Raw genomic sequence first — 22,970 nt, forward strand, 5'->3', positions numbered from 1 at the left:
GTGCCAAAAAATATATATGTACATGTACATATATATATATATATATATATATATATCACAAGGTTTGACGTTCGATTACAAAAAGACAGAGGGTCAAATGGTCATGAATGACGCAGTAAAGTGCGTACATTTCCCCTGCGTACATCAGCCAGCCTTGACGAAAAAGGAGCGTGCACCCCTGGCAGGAGTCCCCGTTCGCTCCTCTGCCACCGAGGCATTCATTCAGCATTAATACAGAGCGAGAGGCATGTTTGGATCTATTGTTTTCCGCGTAAGAGCAGCTCAATAATTCTGTATCGGAGGCCGATCCAAAGCAGAGGCTACTTCTGTAATCTCCCTCCGGGGGCCAGGAGCTCCGCGCCAGGAGAGACACAGCACCTGCTTGTCCAAGAGCCCGCCGCCTGGCCTCTGCTCTCTGACGAGCCCGCGCCGCCATCGCGTGCCCTGTGCACGTCTCTCTCTTACGGAGCAGGTGGTACTCGCAGCGTTCACTGCCACCTGTGCATTTCAGTCTTTTTTTGTCATTACAAATTGGTCGTACACATACGCTTCCCAGTGGACCCAAGGCAGGCTAGAGGTGGACAGAGACTGGGTAGCGCGCTCAAAGGGGAAACACGTTTTTCAGACCAAGAGCCGCTTCATCTAACCAGTTCGAAACCATTATGCAGCCTGGGATTTTCACAGTTATATCAAATACTTCTACTAATACAGTGCAAGCACATGATAAATCATATGTAAAAAACAAAATATGTATTTTTCAGTGCCACCTTTTTGTGTTGTTCTTCAAAAAAAACACAATTATTTTTACAGGGATGGTTCCATGTTACAATAAGTAGATTAATTATTAATGTTTAGGACATGCCATAGAGACAAAAGAGCATCGGGGCATGGCAGATGCTGCTATGAGTTCTACCTCACTGCAAGTTAAACAGATGGCTCTCTCCATTTACTCCTCAGTGCATGTCCAGTACATTTTAGTAACATTTGAATATCATTTTCATTTCAGCTTGAATATGAGGGGTGTGAATAATACGTATTGACTGTATGGATGCTTGACAGTCTAAAAGTCAAATTCACTGAATTGTGTGTGCCCGCGCCTCACTCCAGCGTGTGCCTGGGCTGCAGCAGCAGCTGGCATGGCCAGCAGCACATACTCTAAGCCTGAGAAGGGAGGTCAGAGGAGATCAAGTATTTTTAGTCATGTAAATTGGATTCTATGGTAAGGGCAAAGTAACTATGGGCTAATAATAGATGTGTATGTTCATCTTGCATGACTGCATGGGAGTTATTAACTAATTCATCACATAAACAGAAGTGTTGACTACCTGGGCTCGCTCCTCTCATTCAGTAACAGCAACAAGCCTATTTATTGTTGTCGACACTGAAACATGATTCTACCTCAGGCGGCGTTGTTTCTGTGAGAGGTGTGTTATGACTAGGTATTCCAATCAATTTGGAAATAAATACCTGCTATAGAAAAAGAAAGTGGAAAACATTGTTAACAATCAGGTCAATGAAAAAAAAAATGTTGCTTTGAGATTCTGGAAATGAATGCACATTAAAATGCGACACGCTCTGTTCCCTCGCGCAGTAAACGATCACGTTACCCTTGAACTTGCTTTTTTGCCGCAATTGCTCATCAGCCGTTCATTACGCCGAAGTAAACACATTAGCATAAACCTGAATTAATATTCGCTGTGGCGGAGTTCAGCCTCTGAGACCCGTGTACCTGGGGCATGGCGGGGGGTCCCGCGGATCCCTCTCTGAAGAGCTGATGCAGTGCCACTGCTGTCCAATGTGACTTTCCCTGTGCTAACGGGGCAGTGACCGCGCGCTGAAAGAGCAGGGCTGCCAATAGGACTGCAGCGTGGGGAACGGGGATTGGGTCAGGGATAGCACATCTCTAAGAGGTTTTGCAAATATTAGACCGGTGTACTATTTATAGCCGGCCGGGGGGTGAGGGGGGTGTTACTGTGTCGCTACGCCAGGCTCTCCATGGACAGTCCTCAGGTCATAAGCGGTGAGCTCTCGTTCCCAGCCAGACCAGGCTTGGTGTGCGTCTGACCAGGGATCCGTGTCAGAGTACAGTGCAGTTTCTCCCGACCGTCTGCCTTTCACTTGACCCCTCTATTTGTGGTCATGTCTGCGTAGGGAAAATGTAAACTCAACTTTGCAAAAAAAAAGGCCATTGAAGAGAGCATGGTGCATCGACTGCCTGCTCTGGGCTGCTGGAAGTGTCTCTAAATGTAGTCTGTTGTATAATCCCTCTGGGGGCCCTATTGCTATTTTTGTTCCTGGATATGCGTCACGACTGGGTATTTTCTCTGGTGACTAGCTTACATCAGTAGGTCTCCTAACATACGCTCTATCAGTGAGTGGCTTCTGATTGACGGGAGTTTCGCCTGCCGTTTGGCTTCAATACTGACCTCAGAGAATGGACAATGGGAATTTCAGCTCAAAGGAATGCTGCAGATGAGCGCAGACGGGGGTTGGCCAAGCAGCTAATGCCAGGTTAGTAGACAGATGTTTTTTTTCTCTCTCTTTATGTTGTTGCTGAAGGGTTATTTCCTTGTCAGTCTTTTCTTTTTTTTTTTTGTTAAAACTGCACTGCAGACAACGCTGCCCGTCTGTCACCGTCAGAGCTGAAACAGCAGTGTGGGCTTTACGGTTAGCTGTGTGTGGCATGGTGCTGTTGTGCAGCGTGCTCCTGTGCTTTTTCGTGGTTGGGCTTTTTAGCAGTTTCTCTCCCCCCTTGAGTGCAGCCACGGGGCTGGCTGGCTGCTCGGCTGAACCTGTCAGTGCAAACGCTTCTGCTCTGTGTTCCGGCGCGTTGTTTGCAGAAACCTGGCAGGCATTTCCGTAGCGGGCGATAAGAAGGAAACAATGACATAACCCGCTCTGCGCCTGAATCTGTCGTTTTTTTTTGCTGCTCCGGTGAGCAGGTAGCTTCCACTGCCTGCTCCCCCAGAGCAGAGGGACCAGGAGCCGGCACGGCTTTGTTTTTGTCTGGGCACCTGCGGGGATACTCAGCTGCAGAAAAACCTGCTGATTTTTTCCCGCCTCACCGAGGCTAGATTAGACAGGGTTCCTATTTCCCTCAATTTATGGAGGGACATCCCCAGCAAACCCCCCCACCTCCCCCCAATCCAGCTGTGTCTTCCACCAGCATGTTTGAAATAACATTGAAATTTCATTGAAATAGTGTAACCTTCATCTTCTGTGGAGAGAGGGAAGCCTGTTTGTTAAGGCTAGACTGTTTTGGGGCTGTGTGTTATCACACTGGGATAACTTCTGCTGTGTGAAGGAAGGTCCCATTGATAAGAGTGGGAAATCTCTGCATGCTCCGGTGCTGTGCCCCACGCATGCCATTGCTCTCCAGTTCAAAGGTGTGTATTGTTTCTGAGAAGCTTATCTTCCTGCCACTACGCATTCATAATCTCTCTCTCTCTCTCTCTCTCTCTCTCTCTCTCACCCCCCCCCCCCCCCCCCACACACACACACACACACTGCCCCCCCCCCCCGACTTGAGAGGGAACCCAGGAGTTAGATTAGGACGACCTTGAAACGAGCTCCCTGGACTCAGACTTTTATCACCCCCCCCAACCCCCCTGCTTCTGGAGTCTACTGAAGAGATCCCTTTTATTAACTTTCTGTTTCCTCTCCCTCTGTCTGAAGGCAAAAAGGGCCGTAATGCCTCTATCTGATAGCGGTGGAATGAGGACTTGTGCCACTGCCAAGTGTGCTAAACCATTTTCCATTCACAAATTCTCAGACAATTTATAACGTATGTGTTGTCGCTGCACGTTGAGGTTGCGCTTTCTGCTTCTTTTTTTTTTTTGATTTGACCAGCTCAGTGCATACCCACTCAAATGCCTCCCAACAACCCAGCCCCCCGAATCCCCATCCCTCCCCTGGCTTTTTGCTAAGGATCTTAACCTGTGTGCGGGAGCGAAACTAGAAGCGAAACAGGTTGCTTGTTACCACGCTCCCACTGCATAAGGGCTCAGAGATTTGGGGCTTTGCGTGAGAGTGCTCGTTAGCTCCGGTCTTTCTCCCCGACGCTGGGTCCATGTGCCGACCCCCGGCCAGGCTGATGTGGCAGCCTGGTGCTGGGGGGAGGGAACTTGATTAGCCAGCCCTGGAGACCAGCACTCCTCCAAGTGGCACTGTAATGCGATGCAGGGCAGCATTAAACCCCCCCCACTACTACAGTTACCGAGTTACAATGGAACCCCGTCCAGAACAACCTGATATGGCTCTCTCTCTTCATCAGTTGCTCTCTTTTGGCAGTGGGTCAGGCCAGTAATCGGGAGCAGGTTTCGGGGCTGCGCTCTTTGTTTGTTGTTTTCTGTTTGCTAGTGTTTGATTACTCTAATGCTCGTGCTGTGTGTGTGTGTGTGTGTGTGTGTGTGTGTGTGTGTGTATGCGTGTGTGTGTGTGTGTGTGTGTGTGTGTATGCATGTGTGTGTGTGTGCCTGCATGCTTGTGCCTGTGTCTGTTCATTTGTTTATTCCAGTGGAAGAAGCTGTTCCTCTCTCTTTTGTTCTTCCATGTTGTGACGTTTACTCCTTGCCTCAGTTAACGGGATGTGTGACTGGGGACAGTGAATGCTGTGGATTTCTGATCTTCTAACAGCTGAGAAGCTCCCCCCTGTCCCCCCCTGTCCCCCAAACACCCAGCCCCGACAGGGACGTTTTGTGTCTTTTTCGGATGTTCTGTGATGCATTCCTCTTCCGTGCCGGTTGCAGTGACATCACCTCTCAGACATCCAGCCCGTAGGGTCCTGTGCGGAGAAACTGGCTAGGATTTTAAGATGTCACGGTCAGCTTCTCCTGAACGCGGCTGCTGATTCGTTTCTCCTGCTCTTTTTCCCCTGTTCCATCGGCGTTCTGGGACACTTTCCTGCAGGGTAAGCAGAAAATTCCACTCGTAAAAATGGAGGGGAACAGAGAGCCAAAAAAACCCAAACCATTCTGTGAGTGCATTTAATGTCCAGGTGGATGAGATGCTCTGGTCACCAGAGACACATAATCTTTCATGGCCTTGTTAAAGGGCGTTTGTATTTTGGGGAATGGGTGTTTGTCTAATGATAAAATCGGCCCCTGATATTTGGTCTTGATCTGTTTGTGTCTGTAACTGTGCTCGTAAGGATTGGCATTAAACAGCAGTATATTTCTGTTAGTGAAATACTTATGTGCTTTGATACTAGGCATTCTTGCAGTAGGGTACAGGTCCAGACCTCCCACTGGGCCATTGATAGCAAAAATCTGCCTCCACGCTGGTTGTCTGAGCATAACCAGGTAATCTGACATGGCCAGCCCCCCTAGCAAATGTGCAGTAGATTAGACTCCTGTGATCTCAGATCGCAGAGATGTGCAGAGAGTCAAGCAGCATCCGCACATAGTCTGTTTAAGTGGATGCGTGTCATGGGGAAGAGAATATGGTCATTCTAACTGAGGACCACGCAATCCTTAATATAAAGGGGATAAAGGGAGTGGTAGACGTACAGTAGATGAGGCTAACGGAGCCTTGTTCAGAAAGGGACTGAACTCGCCTGCCTGTGACTCTGCAGACTGAGAGAAGACGCGGCCAGCCCAGGGGCCAGAGTGTCTCAAGTACTCCCTGTTAAGCAGCGCTCTGTGGTCGTCTCTGTTCTCTTTCAGAAAGACTTCCTGTGGCCCGGGTTCTGACAGGGCTCTGTAGGTCTAAGCCCTCGACGCCTTCTGTTCAACAGGCGCCGGTGCCAGTGCCATGGCAGGAGAAGACCCTGGCAGCTGGCACTGCCAACCGTGGTGGCTCGCTCGCACACTCTCTCTCTCTGTCTCTCTGCCACCCCCACAGCAGGTAGCTGCATACTAAACTGGCTCTGTGTCTTCCCTCAGCGAGGAGAGGGCTTTGTGTTTTCATTGGACACGTCAGAGCACCAGAGAGAGGGAGAGGCAGAAAGAGAGAGAGAGAGAGAGAGAGAGAGAGAGAGAGAGCGAGAGAGAGAGCAACTCTCATCCACTTGCCTTCTCTCAGGAACATATTGTTCCAGTGGAAACACAACGATAAGAACAGGCTATATTTCCAATCGGTTCCGGCTCCATATTAGCCTTCCTGGGCGATGTCGGCATGGTTTTGTAAGAATGTTTTTCCAAAACAGTCTGAAAAGGAAGAAAAAAAAACTCTGCCAAAAAGCATAAATCTCTAACCCTATATTCCCCCAAATTCACAGAAGGTATTTTTCTCTTTTCCGTGAGAGCCGTTGTGGAAAGGAAGTTGCCTGCAGGACGTCTGCTGGCATCCAAGGCGTGATCTCTCCGGCACGGGGACATGACTGTGAGTCCTGATGTCGGGCAAAAGTTGTCCCCCCTGCTCGGGAGGGATTAGTGCTGATGTAGAGGCAACTGTCAGTGGGTTTGGCAGCAGTGGTCCTCAGCGTGCGCGGTGTTTGTGGTGCGTTGTCATTAAATCCGGGCCTGCCAGCAAACAGGGCTGGCAGGGCTGGCAGTGCCGGCGGGGCTGGCCGCCAGGCCGGGTGTGTGTGTGTGTGGAAACGGACAGGAAGCGGAGAGCCAGGCGTGGGGCCCAAATCCGCGAGGGCTCCGAGCCCCGCTCCGCTCCGGTCGCAGATGGGCCGGCGACACCGAACATGATGCGAGGGCCAGGCTGAGACAGCCCCACGCGGGGTGAGAGGCCCCACGCCGGGATAGTGGCCGCGGCCCAGAAACGGCGGAGGGGCTGGGGGCCACATGGGGGTTTTGTTCCATGGCGTAACGCTGGAGCCGCAGGTAAGGCCACCTGTCCCCCCCCCCCCCCCCCCCCCCTCATCTGCACGCCCGGCTGTGTCCACATGGTCCACATAAATCTGTGTGACCAGGAACAGACTCGGCTTCAGCAGCGGGGGAGGGTGTTTGGTACGCAGGAAAAGAACTCTTTCCACTTTCAATTGAAGGTGGCTCTGCGGCGGAGCTGACGCCAAGACTTGACGTGCCACGGGCCACTCACCATAGCTTAAAATAATTGCCTTTTCAGATGAAGGGTTCTGTGGCTGGTAAAGACCCATTGCCTGGGCCAACATTTTGCATCCAACGAAGACCTGGTGTGGACCAAGATCAGTTGCAACCTTTTGAAGGCTACATTATTAAATTATACAGTCCTTGGCATTGTAGAGTTTCCTGTCTGCAGCACACACTCACCAGTCCTACTTCCATTCCAGGAAAGACTGCTGCACCAGTCATTTAAAGTTGGAAAAAAGCCGTGGCACGTCCAAATTACTCAGAGGCCAGGTTGACTGAAGTACATTTTTGAAAAAAAAAAAAAAAGCGTAAGACTGTGAACTGTTGAACACAGATGAGATTTTTTTATTTATTTATTTGTTTGGAAAGGTAAACCTCAAATCTCTTTTACCATGAAGTAACCATAGACAGCCAACCAAGCTGTTGTGATGGAAGACTTTTTTTTTTTCTTTGGATCTTCACCTGACTCTGGCCCCTGCTAATTTCAGGAGAGAAAGAAGAGAGGGTGCACAATGGAAGGACAGTGCATTACATTCTGTTCATGGAGAGGCCTGAAGGCACTGAAACATGGATCACACAAAGACACAGATACTAAGCACATGGGAAGAGACTGCACTGACAGAGGGGGAGAGGGAGAGGGAGAGAGAGAGGGAGAGAAAGGGAGAGAGAGAGAGAGAGAGAGAGAGAGAGACAGAGGGGGGAGAGAGAGAATTGGAAATAAGCTTTCCAAAGAGAGACAGCTGCACCGTCGATGAGGCAGGCTTGAATACTGTGCTGGAAAACGAGATATTTTTAGTCCAGTGGGCCATTAGGAGTAGGAGCCGCTGGCTTGCTCAGAGCGCAGAAACCATGATGCCACGGGGCTGAAATGAGAGGGAAGAAAGTGTGCTGGCCAATCAACAGACAGAACATGAACGCATTAGCCAACTGAGAAACAGAATGAAGACGATATTCAACTGATACTTGATATTTGTAAATAAAATTCCCCGAGCTCCGAACAGTAATAAAAGAGGGAACACGGAGTAAGTGTGAGGAGATGGATGGGAGGGTGTGGGGGAATTGCATGGCCAGTAATACCAGACCAGTGGTCAGTCCCTCACTCAGGTGTTTCCACCACACTGGAGAGAAAAACCTGACAGATCTGTCTTGATCAGTCCAGTGTAATAATAAATATCAGGGCGATATTGCAGAGAAATGGCATTTTAGTGCTTTTCCCCCTGCAATCACAGAAAGTATTGGGCCAGAAAGAAAAAGTTGGGAGGAAATGATCATTGCAGGGGAAACCAGATATGTATTCTGTTTTTCTCTGTCACCAGTGGAAACAGCTGAATGTGACCAAACCCAATGTCAAAAGCCATGCATTTAGACTAGAGGAATTGGCTATCTGTTGGCAGTTTCTGAAATAGTGTTGCACTGTACTCAATAGAAAGTGCACTGTTAACGCTGTTTTAACCACAGATGCAGGATGCGGGGAGGGCTGGGGCTTAAATTGATGTGGGGAGTTCCTTTTTCAGTCCTTATCATGTTTCAGGAAAAAGTGAACTGTTTTCCAGAGGCTGATAGTTTCATCACTTTTATCTGAATTTTTCTATAAAAAGAAAAAGAAACCAACATGTCTTATGCAATTCATATGAGCCATATTCAGACCTGAGACTGATAGAGCTGTGATATTAAAGCAGCTGAACACCAGAGATGTGTTGGTGTTGAACTTCTCAGGAGAGAGAAACCGTATTTGCATGAGAAGCTGAGAGAGCGTAATGATACTCCTTCAGGTACAGTTGAAGTGAGATGATGTGCTGTTGACAGCGTTGGTCAGACTCTCATAGCCTTGGGCTCAGAGTGACGAACTGTTTTTACAGAATCCATGAGCAGTCAGCCTGGGAATTGTAAGTTTGACTTCCCCTCCATTCCCCTCCAGCACACTCAATAAATAAACAGCAGTGTGTCACCTGCAGGGATACCACAGCAGCATGCACACAGAGAGAAACACACACACACACACAGAAGCAAACACACAAATGCGTGCGCGCGCGCACACACACACACACACACACAAATGCAAACACATGAACATACACATACATGCAAACAAAGACACATTAACACATACACACATACATACACAAAAGCAAACACACAAATGCGTGCGAGCGCACACACACACACACACACACACACACACACACACACACACACACACACAGCCTTTCCCCAGAGGTCTTCCAGCAGATGTTGGGCATTCGTGCCTGGCCTGGGGAGAGAGAGGAATGTGGAAACCTCATAACGCACCTCTGATTTTCCATTCCCGCTGTGTACACATCCCATTATCAATTTTATATGAAAGTAGGAAATTCCTTTAAAGAAACGGCACTGTGGCCCCAGGGGACTTCAGCTGAAGTGTTCCTGCATTCCTGGCTGTGAGGTTGGAGGCCTGGAGGCGGCCCAGCGTCCAGACGTCTGAAGGTAGCCCCACCACGGACACTTTCACTGTAATATAAAAAACTGCTCTCCTTTTCCCCCTTGCTCCTTTTGTCTGCTGCTGGTGGGGGCTTGCAGCTCCAGGTATCACCTTAAAAAATGCATGCCATTTTTTAGGTGGAGGTTATTAAACTCAGTTTTATTTTGTTCTGTATTTTTACTATTTATGCTGAAGAGTGTGTGGTGCCATATAAAAAAAATGACTAAATGAAAAAAATACGAAATTAAAGAGAAATACCTCTTTAGAAACAGCCCAAGAGAAACCATAGGTTATTTACAATTGTGTAATGTGAGGATGTTTCATGGAACATTGTCAGTATGAACAAAATGTTCTTTACCAAAGAGGCTGGGGAAACGGTCACAGTGGTCATTCAGTTGTATTGCAGCCCTTGGTCTTGATGGATGGCCTCACGGTGGCGTTCCCAGTCGACCTAAATCATGACAGTGGTAATCGTTAGCTTACAGTGCAGATTGATGGTGTTGCTTCCCTCTCCGGTGATATCAGACAGAATGTACATGCGCCATGGAGAGCACATTTTTATGCAATACTCTGTCGCTCATATAGAACATTCAGGCATTTCCTTAAACAGCACATGTTTTTTTAATGCTGTGGCACTGCATGTTTCTATCTGTCCTAAAAAGGTCCACTTTGAGTGTTTAAACATGAAATGCAGTGTCTTAAACCAAGTGACCCAATCACAGAGTTAAGGCTGGGTTTTCTCTATGAATGATCCTTGGATTGGTCTCCTGTGTGGCCTATTGTAGATATTTTCCTTGCTAATGGGGATTGTGCTACTTTGGTAGGAACCAGTGGACAGAGTGTATTGAGACAGTCCGGTTTTTCAGGTAAATCAGTCAGTTCCCTGTAAGGTCCTAGTAGCTTGTCCCGTGGGACATTTTAGGACTGCAGAGACCATGTCTCCCTGTGTCAGTGAACAGGGGGCACCATGAAAAGGTGTTGCACTTCATGGGAGGCCTCCACTTGTCCCCCACGTGGTGGTACGCCTCTCATCCATCTCCACATGCTGCCTTCAGCAGACACAGAGACTCTACATCCAGGCGGTGAGAAAAATGCACTTGGAAAAGAAGCTTTGGCTCACTTGATTATGTGGTTTGTTTATTTGTTGATTTTTTCCAACCCCCTCTGACACAGAGACCCACTCTAACATACTTGCACACACACACACACACACACACACAGTTTGACTAAGGGCAGTGGTGACACACACACACACACACACACACACACAGTGCTTGATTGGGGGCAATGGTGACTCCAGTGTCCCTGAGGACGGTGGTTCTGCGGAGCCGCCGTGTCCCTCTGAGACAGCAGCTGCAGCAGTTACGTAAACGCTGTCACACTACATCTCCTCACCGAGGAGTCTCTCAGCGTACGTCCCGCCACGACAACGTGCCGACGACAGCACCCAGTTGCCTTTTTTTGTGCCCAGGATCCTGCAGGGAAGCCGCGTTTTTAAAAATATAAAAAAAAATATTTTTGATGGGTTATGTTATGTCTTTCATGCCTCATGTTCTGAGGAACTCTCAGTTAAGTTTCAGGTATTCCCATATGGGGTGCAGAGCTCCATTCACTTCCATTCTCACAGGACTGGACCATATATCAGGATGTTTGTGAGGAAAGGGCCCAAACTGTCACATCACTGGGACAAGCCAAATCCACGGACATACAGAAATACATTCACTAGGCCTCCCTAGTAGGAGGCCACTGAGAGTGACATGAGAAGTAAAATGAATGGGGAAGAAACCCCAACATGGTTCTAATGAAGTTTGCCTGCTGGGCACAGAGGTAGTTTCTTACAATATTCAGACAGGCATCTACATCTGATTCATCCTCTGAGTTCTTATAATAAGGGGTAGAAAGGAAAAACAGAGACAAGAGGTGGATTGGTTGTCATGTACACCTTGACACAAACGCCTTTTTGGTGAATAATTAAAGTTGTAGTGCTTCCCATACAGTACTGACTTGATATTTAAATGCACTCACTGAATTCAGTCAACACCTTTTAACAAAACCTTGACTGACAAATAGGCTACTAAACGCGCATACGCAAATACAGTTCAGTCAGTTCTGAGGTCACCAAAATGATTGCAAAGAAACGTACTTTGAAAAAGACTAACACTTGCATTCATTTGTTAGTCAAAGTTAAAGACGGATGTAGAAAGAATTCAGGGGCTGGTGCAAGCACTGAAGAAGCAAGTGGAAATTGTATGTGCTAGAAAGCTCAGAGTGAAAGGGAAACCAGTGTTTACTCCAGTTTGCCATTAATCAATCCATACATTATGTGACTGATATCAGGCCCCTTGCTACTCTGTGCTGAAATCAGCTGGAAACTGGCTTCCGTTCACGACAGGAAGTCATTAGAACACCTGCACTAGGTCTGGCACAGGAAGTCGGCCCTCCGTTACAGGGCTCATTTGTGCGGTTGCCATGGTGAGCTTGTTAATCAGATGAGAGAGTTTATAACTGGGTCTAAATCTGTTTTCCTTCCTACCATCCTTTTTTTACCACATGTTTCAGGCCACTCATGAGAGTTGGCAGTAACCCTGGCAAAATACAGCATGGAATAATTGTCTAACGGGAAGCACTGGGATAGTATCATGCATGCTGGGATTGTGGGGCTCATCTTGAGATGGAAAAACAATTATCTAAATGCCCTTAATAAGGTTTCAATGGTTTATCTTCTTACTTTAAGAGAGAGAAAAAAAAACAAAGTCTGAATTATCTTCGCCGGTGGTGTCTCCATGATGGTGTTGTCTCTAAACGGAAAGTCACGGTCAGGTTACCTCAAAGGCCCTCTCTTAATGAACTTTTCCACAGAGCGGATTCAACGTGTTATGACAGACATGGAAAAAGAAAAGAGTCACTTTATTTTCCCCTTTCCTTGGCAGTGGTAAGTGACAGCTTATGACTTGGAAAAATATGTTTCAAAGGGAATGAAAGAGAGAGAGAGGGAGAGAGAAAAGCACAATGCAGTTGACAGTGTTTGTGTGCGCACATGTCTGTTCCATGGGTAATATTCGGTCATAGTGAGAGATTCGTCCAGCTCCTCTCAGCGACAGGCAGCATGTTGTTGAGTGAGCCGAGGTGGAATTTGAGTAACTTTCCTCGAGTGGAACCGTGCGTTTCCACCTCTGCCAGCCGCTGTTTACTCACGCCCCCTGGGCCTATGTCTCGTGCTCCGCTCCCTGCCAGGAAACGCAGGGCTGTCCTAGTAGGTGTTAGCAGCGGGCTCCTGTTGTTCCATAAACATGAATGAGTCTCTTTTTCTCTCTTATCTCTCCTTAGGAGGGGAAAACTAGCGAGCGCATCTCCGGTCTGTGCTCTCTGCCGGCTCGCGGGGGCAGCGTCTGTCTCCTGCTCCAGTTCGCTCGCATCGCCACCTCTCGCAACCACTTCCTCGATCTCGCGAAGCGCTGTCTGCGCGATTTCTTACCTCGAGTGTGTTCGCTAGCAAGCTGTGGTGCAGGTGGAGACGAGCGCGAAATCTCATTAGAGCCATAATCGCCAGTCCACCGGGGCCTTGTTTTCCTTTCATTGAAGAAAGTATTCAATTCATTGCCCTCAAGAGTGCAGTAATATTTCTCATGGCCTTTTTCTGGCATGAACATTGGAGCCACAGTGTTGCTGGAGTTGCTGGATTCAGAAAGTGTCCTTCACCACAAGATTTTGAATCCCTGCAGCCAAAGAGACAAGCTAAATTTAGAAAAAGCTACAAAAGTACTTTATTGTGGCCTAGAGTTCTTATTCCCCAAATAAGACACATATTGGGTAGCCATCTCTGTTATTGATGCAGCTGGTGATTGTAGCAGCTGAATTGCTGGAGTCATCACTTTAACCCCTCTCATCTTCTCTGCAATCTGTTTGCTTCCTCTTTTTTGTAGAGACAGAGGTGAAAATGTAGTGAAAGTACTGAACAGACTTTGCACATACAAACAACGTTTAGTTTTTGACTGAAAAAAAAAAAAACTTGGGAGACAAATATCTGGTTCATGTCAAATTCTAAATCTCATCTTCATCAGTCGTTTTCATCTCAAATTCACGTTTTCTATATAGTCAGATATAATTGTCATAGGGTACACCTTATTTCAAAGATACTGGTTGCTGTTGGGTCAGTGTTACTGAGAATTTCTGGTTTACAGTAGACAGCTACATTCTGTGTGTACCTGACAGGAAAAAGCACAACCTGAATGTGAAATCATTTAATCAGGATACACAACGTCGTTGCTAAGCCTTTAAAAAGATGTAAGCAAAGTATGCCAAGTTTTTTAATAAAAGCAGTGTACCGTCTGAATTAATATGAATATAGTATATCCCTGGATGAATGAAGAAGGGAACAAGAGCAGCGGCTAACAAAACAAACAGGAGTAGACGGCAGCACAGATGGAATGTAAAAGCTCTGCTAACAGCTAGCTTTTGGTGGTTGGAAGGGACTCTGGTTATTTTCACTTTGGTATCTGAATCTGGAAGGAAGCCTTCATCAGCTGCCTGACACAGCTGTAGCAGGCCCCACCCCCCTCCCCCATCACCTCAGTCAGAAAACCCTCTGTCTCTTTGACAAATTCCAGGAGGTAATGGCCGTAATCGCATTAAACACATAGGTCCAGATTGCTGAAAAACCTTAGCGTGGACAAATTGCTTTCATGCTTCCCTAACAAGAGGCAAGACTTTCTTTTTTTTTCCCAGAAGGCAACCCATAATAAAAAATTAAATAAAAATAAGAGGAATCCCTGGAACTGAATGCTTCGCCGCTCACATTAAGAAAAGAGAGAAGCTGCAGGTCTTAAGCAACATACCCTGGACGCTGTGATAGCGGCTCCTTCCTCCTGCCTGCAGGGCCTCCAACCACAGTGGCACGCAGCTCCTCTGCTTAACACACTGCTTACTGTAGGGCCATTAAGTCTGCATGACGGTATTGCACCTGAAGAGGAAGGCACACGGTTGCTCATGTTTGCTGTCCTTAACCTTGCACAGCCAGTTACCGTTACAGTTCATATTTTCCCAGTGGGATGTGGGGTTACCTAGCGGGCACGAGCAGGATGTGGGGTCAGCCGGGGACGTCGGCTAACGTGGCCCGTCGCGTGGAAACCGCTCGCCCTCGTTCATGGCTGACCAACATTTGCTCTCCAGTCGCCTGCTCTTTTCTCACTACCTGACCGGACGAGAGTGACACGTCGCCCTCTGCATTATTTACGGTCGGCATCCGGGCGCCTTTGAAAATGGGCCACTTCTTTTCCTGTGCCTAACCGTGCTCAAATATTAATGGCGGCTGAGACCGGCATCATTTTGCGCTGTCGGCCGGCCCTGCTCTGTGGGAGAGAGGCACGCTACGCTGACACAGGCGGAGCAGTTACAGTGTTCCACTGCTGATCTCGGAGCCTCGGATGTGATCGCAGGCTTCGGCCTTTCAGCAAGGTCCATGCCAACACATGTGTAATGATATTGCTGGTCTATAGGACTCTGAATATTTTCAGTCCTATAGACTGATAGACTGGACTCAGTAGACTCCCAGATGTATCAGAGGCAGTAAAAAGCACAGGGTGGCCTAACACGTCAGGCGGCCTGTAGAGCTGTGCGAACAGGAGGCTACCTAATGGCCCATGGTATCTCTGTAGAAGTGCGTCAGCGGTATTGCTGAACTTTGGGATTTTATGAATGTAATAAAGCACGGAGTGATTGCTCTCATAGTTCTTATCAAAGAGCCAAAGAGAAACTAATTTTCAGCAGTTTGCCCTTTGACCTCAAATGAAGTTTGAGGCTACTTCAGCAAAATGCGGGATGGTTGACATTCTGTGTTTTATACGGAAAAAAGGTTTATTGCGTACAGACTCTGTAAACTCAGAATGAAAAGGGAATAAAGAGATTCTCATTTTGCCCATGTGACATGCACTGAGGTGAACATTAGATAGGCCCTTATTTTGCAATGGTAAGATTTATGGAACTTATGGAAGAGTATGACTGTTCATTATATTTAGTAGACTTGAAGTTTGCATTTTTGTGTGTATACTGTACATATACAATTGATGAATAAGTGAAAATAAGCAAAAAAACAAATTTTAATTTCTGAACTGTATTTGGAAAAATCCCTATGTACATTTTTGCTGTCTCTTCAAAACTTTTTGTCCAAGTGAACATGGAAAAGATACTTGTGGCTATGACGCATGGTGACAGTAGGTACTGTCAATATTGTAAACGATAAAAATATCCAGTAAAGAACAATGGCTAGTAAACAAAAACAAAAATGCGCAGAGCATTCCCCATTCACATTTTGACTGATAGAGGTGAGATTAAAGACTGGCACTTGTAATTCTAACCTGTCTCTAATATTTGCTCTTCATTCATGACCAGATCTCCTCATTGAAAGTAGCTGAACTCTGGTGGATACACTGTCCTCCATTTGCAGCAGTCATCACTATGGCTGGTTAAACTCTCTGCACCCTCTCCGTGCCATGGCTGGAACTCCATTTTAATCACTAACGCTTCCGGTCGTGAGAAGGGCACCCTGGCACAAAGGGAGGAAGTTAACGCAAAGGGGGCACAGCTGGAGGAGTGCGTGCGAATGAGCGAGCGGTTTGTGTTAGTGGCTGCGCAATGTGAGCCTCCTCATTGTGCTCTACTTCTGTCTCGGTTAAGATGTTTAGAGACTGGCCTCATTTAGAATAGAGTTAAATAAAGTGTGCGATATGCAAATTGGTGTCCTTGCTGTCCGCATGGCCACTTTTGATGGAGTGTTTACGGGCTTGGATGTCCCTTGGTCTCTAGAATTATCAACCCTGGTGTCAATCAACACATTTGGAGAGGGGTGCTGTAATTCAGTGGTGGGGGCATAGGAGGATGGGGCGGGGAGGGAGGGGTTGATACAGGACCTGGTATGCGCTGTTGTTATGGTGCCCGGACCCATCAATTACCAAACCATAAAGCTCCTATTTCAGCTGACTGCACATGGCCTTAGCAGAGCCGAGATCCCACTGAAGCATCGCAGAGCTTTTAAAATCCAAAAGCGTGGTGAGGCAGGGAGGGCGGGGGGGGGGGGTGAGAACTGGTGGAAATTCAACAGGCTGGCCTTGATTGGTTTTACAGCCTGACTCAGAGTCTCTGTGAAAAGCGGCTCCCGGGTTGTGTAAGGGGAGCGGGAAGGCGATGCTGCCTTCGCCTTGACTCATAGCCGCTATCACGGGTTACGGAGCTGTTGTTTTTCTGTAAGACGTGGGAGAGACAGACAGAGGGAGAGTGGGAGGACAGCACCACTGCCCTGCACCGGCCCCGTCTGAACCCCGTGACCTCGGCCAATCCATGCACCGCGTGTGCACAAGAGAGCGATCTCGAGCCCCCGCTCTGTGGGGGGAGGGAGGAGCCGCTGTAGCCCATTGCCACGGTTACGGCCCCCCCAGACTCCAGCCGCTCACTGTCACATGCTGTTTGTATTGGTGATGTGAAGATTGTTCGCACTGCCATCTGAGAAAGACATACCAGCACCGTTGGGATGAGGGAGCGATACTGATTATCCCAGCGTGGAAGCAGCAGGTGCTCTCCTCACACAACCAGCATAATGTGTGATTAATGCCCATTAAAGCCCATGTGGTTTTGCTTGGTTCCAGCCCAAATCCTGTTCCCAGAAGGTGATGATGGCAAAGTGGCAGCGCTGCTCTGTGTACAGTGTGCACCTGCTGTACAGTATGAGTGCTGATTGTTTGCTGGGCTCGGCCGCCCAAGCGGCTGTTTATAAATAACCGCAATAGAAAATCTCTGGAAACAAACCTGTTTTTGAGGGCAGGCGCAATAATCCAATGGCAAACACAGCACTTTGTTTGTATGAATTTTTCAGAGGGTAGCTAAGAGAGAAGCACACAATCTCATTTCCTTGTATTTGTCCCTTCTGGGAAAAAACAAGTCCTCCCACCCCCCCGAAGTGCACTGGTCACATGACCCAGCACGAAAGACGTCAAGCGCAGCGCCAGCTGTTGTGGATGCTCTTCCTCACTGGTTTTGTCAAAAAAACCACAATGACAGTGCAGAGATCCAAGGCACACTGCGGCATGCTTTCACAACCCTTCTGCCTTTGCACAATGCTCTATCCAGTTCCTTCGAGGTCCACGTCTAGGTTGGGTCTCAAAAGATCGCTAACCAGTGTTTTAAAAGGTGTGTAAGAAGAAGTCTGTCTCCCCTTTTGTTCTGAAGCGTATATTGAATGTAATATTAGGATAATTCAAATAAAATATGGCAGTCCCAAGTCAGGAAATCCACTCAGGCGATTTCCCGTACTTGTGAAGGGTAACACGACTCTCGACCTCAGCTGTCATGGGAGCAGTCACCGCTGAACAATAAAAAAGCTTGATTCTGATGTCATGACCGCAACTATTCCTGAATTCCTCTCTGATTTACTCATCTGTCGGCACTGGTGTTTCCATTAGACTGCTCTCTCCCAAACAGAAGTGTGCGTGTGTGCATGCGTGTGCGTGTGTGTGTGTCCATGTGTGTGTATGTGTGTGTGTCACCACTGCCCCTAATAAAACAATATGGGCGTGGGTGAGTATGTTTGTGGGTGTATTTGGGGGGGGGGGGGGGGGGGGGGGGGGGGGGGGGGGGGGGGGGGGGGGGGGGGGGGGGGGTTATGGACACAAGAGCCAGTGCAGCTGGAATGAGAGAAGAACAACGGAGTTCTCTGATGTGTATGTTTGTCACCCAGACATGTGACAGTACAGTACACGGCTTTTGCTCTGGATCATTTATAGGAAACTGCTCAGCCCTTTCCCCCTCCTATTGATTGCATCATTTTTCAAAATGTGCTATTCAGTTTCCTTCCATAAATTTTTTAAGTCTCCCCATTAAATGTAAGGTAATTGCATTGTCTTTATATACCGCCCGGAGCCACGGGCCTAATTAAAGCAAAGGCGCAAAAAAAAAAAAAAAAAAGCGATGAGTTTAGGCGTATTTATTAAGTAGACTCGTATTAATTATGTAAGACTTTTGAAATGAGAAATATCAAGAAGGAGATGTTCCGGTTCCTTGGAGCCGAGGCTCTCGAGGCGGTTGTAGTCAGTGGGGCTCAGACAGAGGATGGCACAGTGGTGTCTTTGTTTCAAAGCCACCAATTTATATGCAGGGGTTACAATGGGCTGCTCCTTTTCTCCCCTTGCAGTGAAAAAGCTGTGCTGCTGACATGTTAACCTGTGGCTGCTGGCTGTGATCTGCGTCAGGGCTGTGTGAAGGAGCGGGGCACCTTGTTTCCTGCCGCCCGCATCCTTTGCGGGCCCTTAATTGGCCCCCGCCTTTGTGCCGTCTGATTTGCGTACTGGCAGGCTGGCCGGGTCGGAGCCCGGTGAACATGTGCGGCACAGAGCTAAGTGGCGCTCGGAGCCGAGAGGGGCCCGCCCCGCCCCGCCCGGGCCGCTGAGGTGTCAAGCCGGAGCAGGTGCGCCTGACAGGGCAGTCGTCTGTTCCCATGGTTTCCGCCCTGGTGCGGGCGGGTGATCGCCCCCGCGACAGGCCCGCTGCCCCGAGGGCCTCTTACGGTGTGATACATTTAGCTTCCTAATGCCACTTCAAATGATCTCGCTAACTTTCCTTTATTACCCGCCATGAAATTTTCATCACCTGAATAATGTGGTGGAAGTGGAGGAGCAGGTCACGTTGCCTCTGTGGACAGGTCAAGTCCAAAAAGCAGCACTGATCCACGCATACATTACCGTTAGTCCAGTATTACTGTAAACATCCTTTGTGTTGTCATGGCAATACTTGTGCAATGTGGTGGAATTTCCAGTCAGAGCACGGTTCCATTTCTTACGTGCAAATCTTGCACTGCTCTGAACGAAACAATTGAGCTTTCCTACGGTAACAAGGTTGAAAAGTGTTCTAAAAAGTGTTTAGCTGTTACGTAACATTGTCTTTGTGGTGCATCCATGTGATACTGTACATGAAATTCTGGGCAGTCTCTATAAGAACATGAGAGATTTTCTCTTCCACAGGATTTTGCATTTCTCAGTAAAATACTACTATGGGACAGAATACATAATTTACTGAGAAGTACTGTTCTGTATATGGTATGAAATAATAATTCTTGCTATAATCTTCTTAAGAGAACGAGCACAGTAAATATGGTGCTAGACATGATATAATACGCATAGTGAAAGCATATAAATTATTGTCACTCTCATACAGTGTAAGCATCCACCAGAAATGTAATGCAATTACCTAAAGTAAAGTGGTAATAGTGATTTATTGCCTATAAGCAGATCAGCAGAAAGCTGATTAATGCAAACCAAGCAAATTCATATGCCATTTTGAATGATTTATAACTTGATTTTTTCCTTGTCTATGGTATGAACATTCATTCTGACACATTCGAGCAGTTCCATTGTTTAGAATCTCCAGCAGTGACCAGCAAAGTGTTGAGCATTATTCGTTAAGGACAGAGCTGCCATCAACAAGCTTAGTCACGACGTGATTTCAGGCTAACAATAGCTCCCATCTCCAGGAGCAAAGCTGCATTCACCCGCAAAGAGTCAAATGTTCATATTGCATGCACAAACTGCCCTTAGAGCAAACTGTCCTTACCTTGGTGTCAAAATAAAGAAGGTTGCTCTGCCACAAAATCCATCGTTTTCCATGTCTTTTCTGATTGTGGTTGATTTGGACCACTTATGATTTTGTCACAACTGTAAATTTATAATACATCAGTTTTTCTGGTGGTAGATCGCACAATTCACCATAAGGTGATTCATTATTTTGCTTCACATAAAGAATAAGAGTGACATTAGTCTGCCAGGTGATGGTGCCTTAAATATGCACTGCTATGTTTTTTTGAGCATTAAGGTGCCATGTGTCATCATGGGTTGCATGCCATTTACAGTAGCCTTAGGGGGATAACAGGGGTCAGTCATCCTCTGGATGAAATGTGAAAAAAACAATGTGTCAGTGCAGTGATGGGGACACTGTGTTGTAGGAAACTTTTGGATACTGTAAAGGCTGACTTTCACTGCTGAAGGTCCCATGGCACTGATGACAAAGGGGGGGGGGGTTCCCCTGTCCAAATTCCAAATCAGGCTCTATAAAGATCTAGCAATCGTATCATCCCCCACTTAAGTTGGCTGAATAAATCCCTCTCCACCTCAGCTGATTTGTGGTCAGCAAAATGGCAGTCATGCGTCACCCATTTGGGTGCCACAGATTAGTGGATTTTGATGTTTATCTTACAGTGCAAGGTGCTATGAGAACCATGAAAGAGGCTCTACAAATTCAATTTATTTGGATAACTATTAGTGTGGATATGGTGGTCATAAAGAGGACCAAAGTGGACTAAGGTTATTTGAGGGCTTTCTTTGACTTAATGGGTTCCTGTGACCATTTCTATCTTTTGAGCTATATTGCTGAGTGATGCAACTCCATGAAAATGCCTTTGTTTTGTGGATTAGTCTGCTTCCTCTGTGGGTTGAAGTGTTGTTTGTGGTGTTCCTGACCCCAGTGTTTGAGGAAAACAGGTTAATTTGCTTCTAGCTTTGCTGTGTACCTAACTATAGTGTTTTAGGCAAATGGCTTAGTTTGATTCCTCTTATGCTGTTCCTGACACCAGTGTTTTAGGTGAGTGGGTTAGTTTGATTCCTCTTTCGTGGTGTTTCTAACCCCCATGTTTTAGGCAAATGGGTTAGTTTGATCCCTCTTTAACACTGTTCCTGACCCTAGTGTTTCGTGAGAGTGGGTTACTGTGCTTCGTATGTGAGGTTCATGGCTGATTGCTGCGTTCCCGGCTCCAGTGTTCCAGACAGGGAGCGTACTTGTGCTAGGAGAGATGAGACACATGAACAGGCACTCCTTATGTAAGGTATCCTCAGCACCACTTCACTGTGCATTGAGCGTCTGTGTGCCCGCAGCCCCCCTTCCTCACACAGCAGCACCTGTCATCGGGTGGAAATTTGCTAGCGAACTCCACATGAAGTGGACTATCTTTATACTTTCTGAAAGTATTGAAATGGCACGGATGAATCATTTATCAAGTGGAGTCTAAGTGGTTTGTATCTGAGCACGTCCGAGAAGAATTTTTATGAAGATGTACCATTTGTACTATTTGCAGATTTTTTTTTCATATTATGAATATGTTTTCACTTCCCTGCCCTCCGATATATTGTCAAAGTAAAAAAAAATCACAAATTGTTAAAATTGATTAATGTTGTTATCCGTCATGCCGCTGACTTTAATCAGGACAAATGATCTTTCCCGTTCCAGAACCACAATGAAATATTTTCACATATATGGCAGTATCTGTGGACCAAGGCCAAATCGTGGTGATCGAAATGGCATCTTCGCAGGCAGGGAGTGGAGAGTCTCTGCGGTGGCAAGGAGTGGGCCCTGCTGCCTTTCAGTAGCCCGAGGCCCGTGGGTTTCTGCTAATTTAATTTCTCTGAATTGTCACTGTGGAGAGATTATGAATTGCCCCTAGTTAGTCATCGGAACTTTCTGGGAATGATTAAAGAAATCTTTGCAAGATTATCAGCCGACCTAATTATAATTAGGTCTTGTCCTTTTGCAGGGTGATAAGGTTTGTATAATTTGTCAAATGCTGTCATCAGAAAGGAGAACATCCATCTGACCCTCCGCTGGGGGCGTGGAAGACGGAGAGCACCTGCACTGAATCCGAGAGCTGCTGTTTTCCAACAGATCGCCTGAAGGCCTGTCTCCAAGGAGAAATTTGCCCCTGTTTAGCCAGTTATTCCAAAAACTTGAGGTGTCATAGATAGCAAGGCGCTTTATTAGTGTCAGCAATGCCAAAGAGGTCGGTTGCAAATCAACGTACGCCTACGCAAAGACCTCAGAAAGCGGCAAGGCAGCTCTCCCGCTGAGGCAGGAGGCCAAATTTGACAGTCCGGGGAAACATCGCATGCCTCGCGCGTCACTGCTGTAGATTGTATTTAGGAGAAAAGGTCAGCGGATGAGTTGTTTTGAGTTGTGGTTTTTGGTGGCAGCCTGTGGCTTTGCATCAGTCTCAGAGATTGCATTATGTAACGCTGTCATTTTCGACTGATGTTGCGCTGATCGTGGCCTGGGCGTTCTTTCTGGAAATGTGCTGTTAAATGACCTTTCCAGAACCAGATTGCTCTTGCACAGGGGCCACTGTCTTGACAGATGTTGTTTCTCCAGGTCTGTCTGACATCATAGGTTGAGTTGCTCTCAAGCAGCACTTGAAAAAAACAACAATGTTAATCAATGAAGAGCCTGTGAGTTGCACTCCGTTCAAATTTTTTTTTCTTTCTCTTGAATCATTCTTCCCCTTTTGTCTTCCTTGTAGTGGTCTGCATTGTCTCTAAGGCCTGGCCAGGGAGATTCTCTGATCCCTAATCGGCTCGCCAGCCTGACCTGGTACGCTGCAGACGGGTGGAGGAAGTCCACAGACGACACCGGACGTGTCACCAAACTCCCAGAAGAGCTGTTCCTGGCAGGCTGTGCTGGTGAGTCCATACAGACAGGTTAGACCTCCAGGG

At 47.2% G+C, this 22,970-nt stretch overlaps 1 protein-coding gene across 3 annotated transcripts in view; it reads left to right on the forward strand.

The window, feature by feature from the left end:
- The window catches only part of hivep2a (HIVEP zinc finger 2a), a 72,192-nt gene that overhangs the window by 26,456 nt on the left and 22,766 nt on the right, over positions 1-22,970 (forward strand). For 2 of the 3 annotated variants that reach the window (XM_036550107.1, XM_036550108.1), the window contains exon 3: positions 22,778-22,937. The gene's annotated coding sequence lies outside the window, so the exon portion shown is untranslated. Of the gene's footprint in view, positions 1-2,345; positions 2,512-22,777; positions 22,938-22,970 lie in introns of those variants that run through there. The other variant, XM_036550109.1, reaches the window with a different exon arrangement.

The sequence above is a fragment of the Megalops cyprinoides genome, chromosome 17, assembly GCF_013368585.1.
Source record: "Megalops cyprinoides isolate fMegCyp1 chromosome 17, fMegCyp1.pri, whole genome shotgun sequence".
NCBI classification, from domain to species: domain Eukaryota; kingdom Metazoa; phylum Chordata; class Actinopteri; order Elopiformes; family Megalopidae; genus Megalops; species Megalops cyprinoides.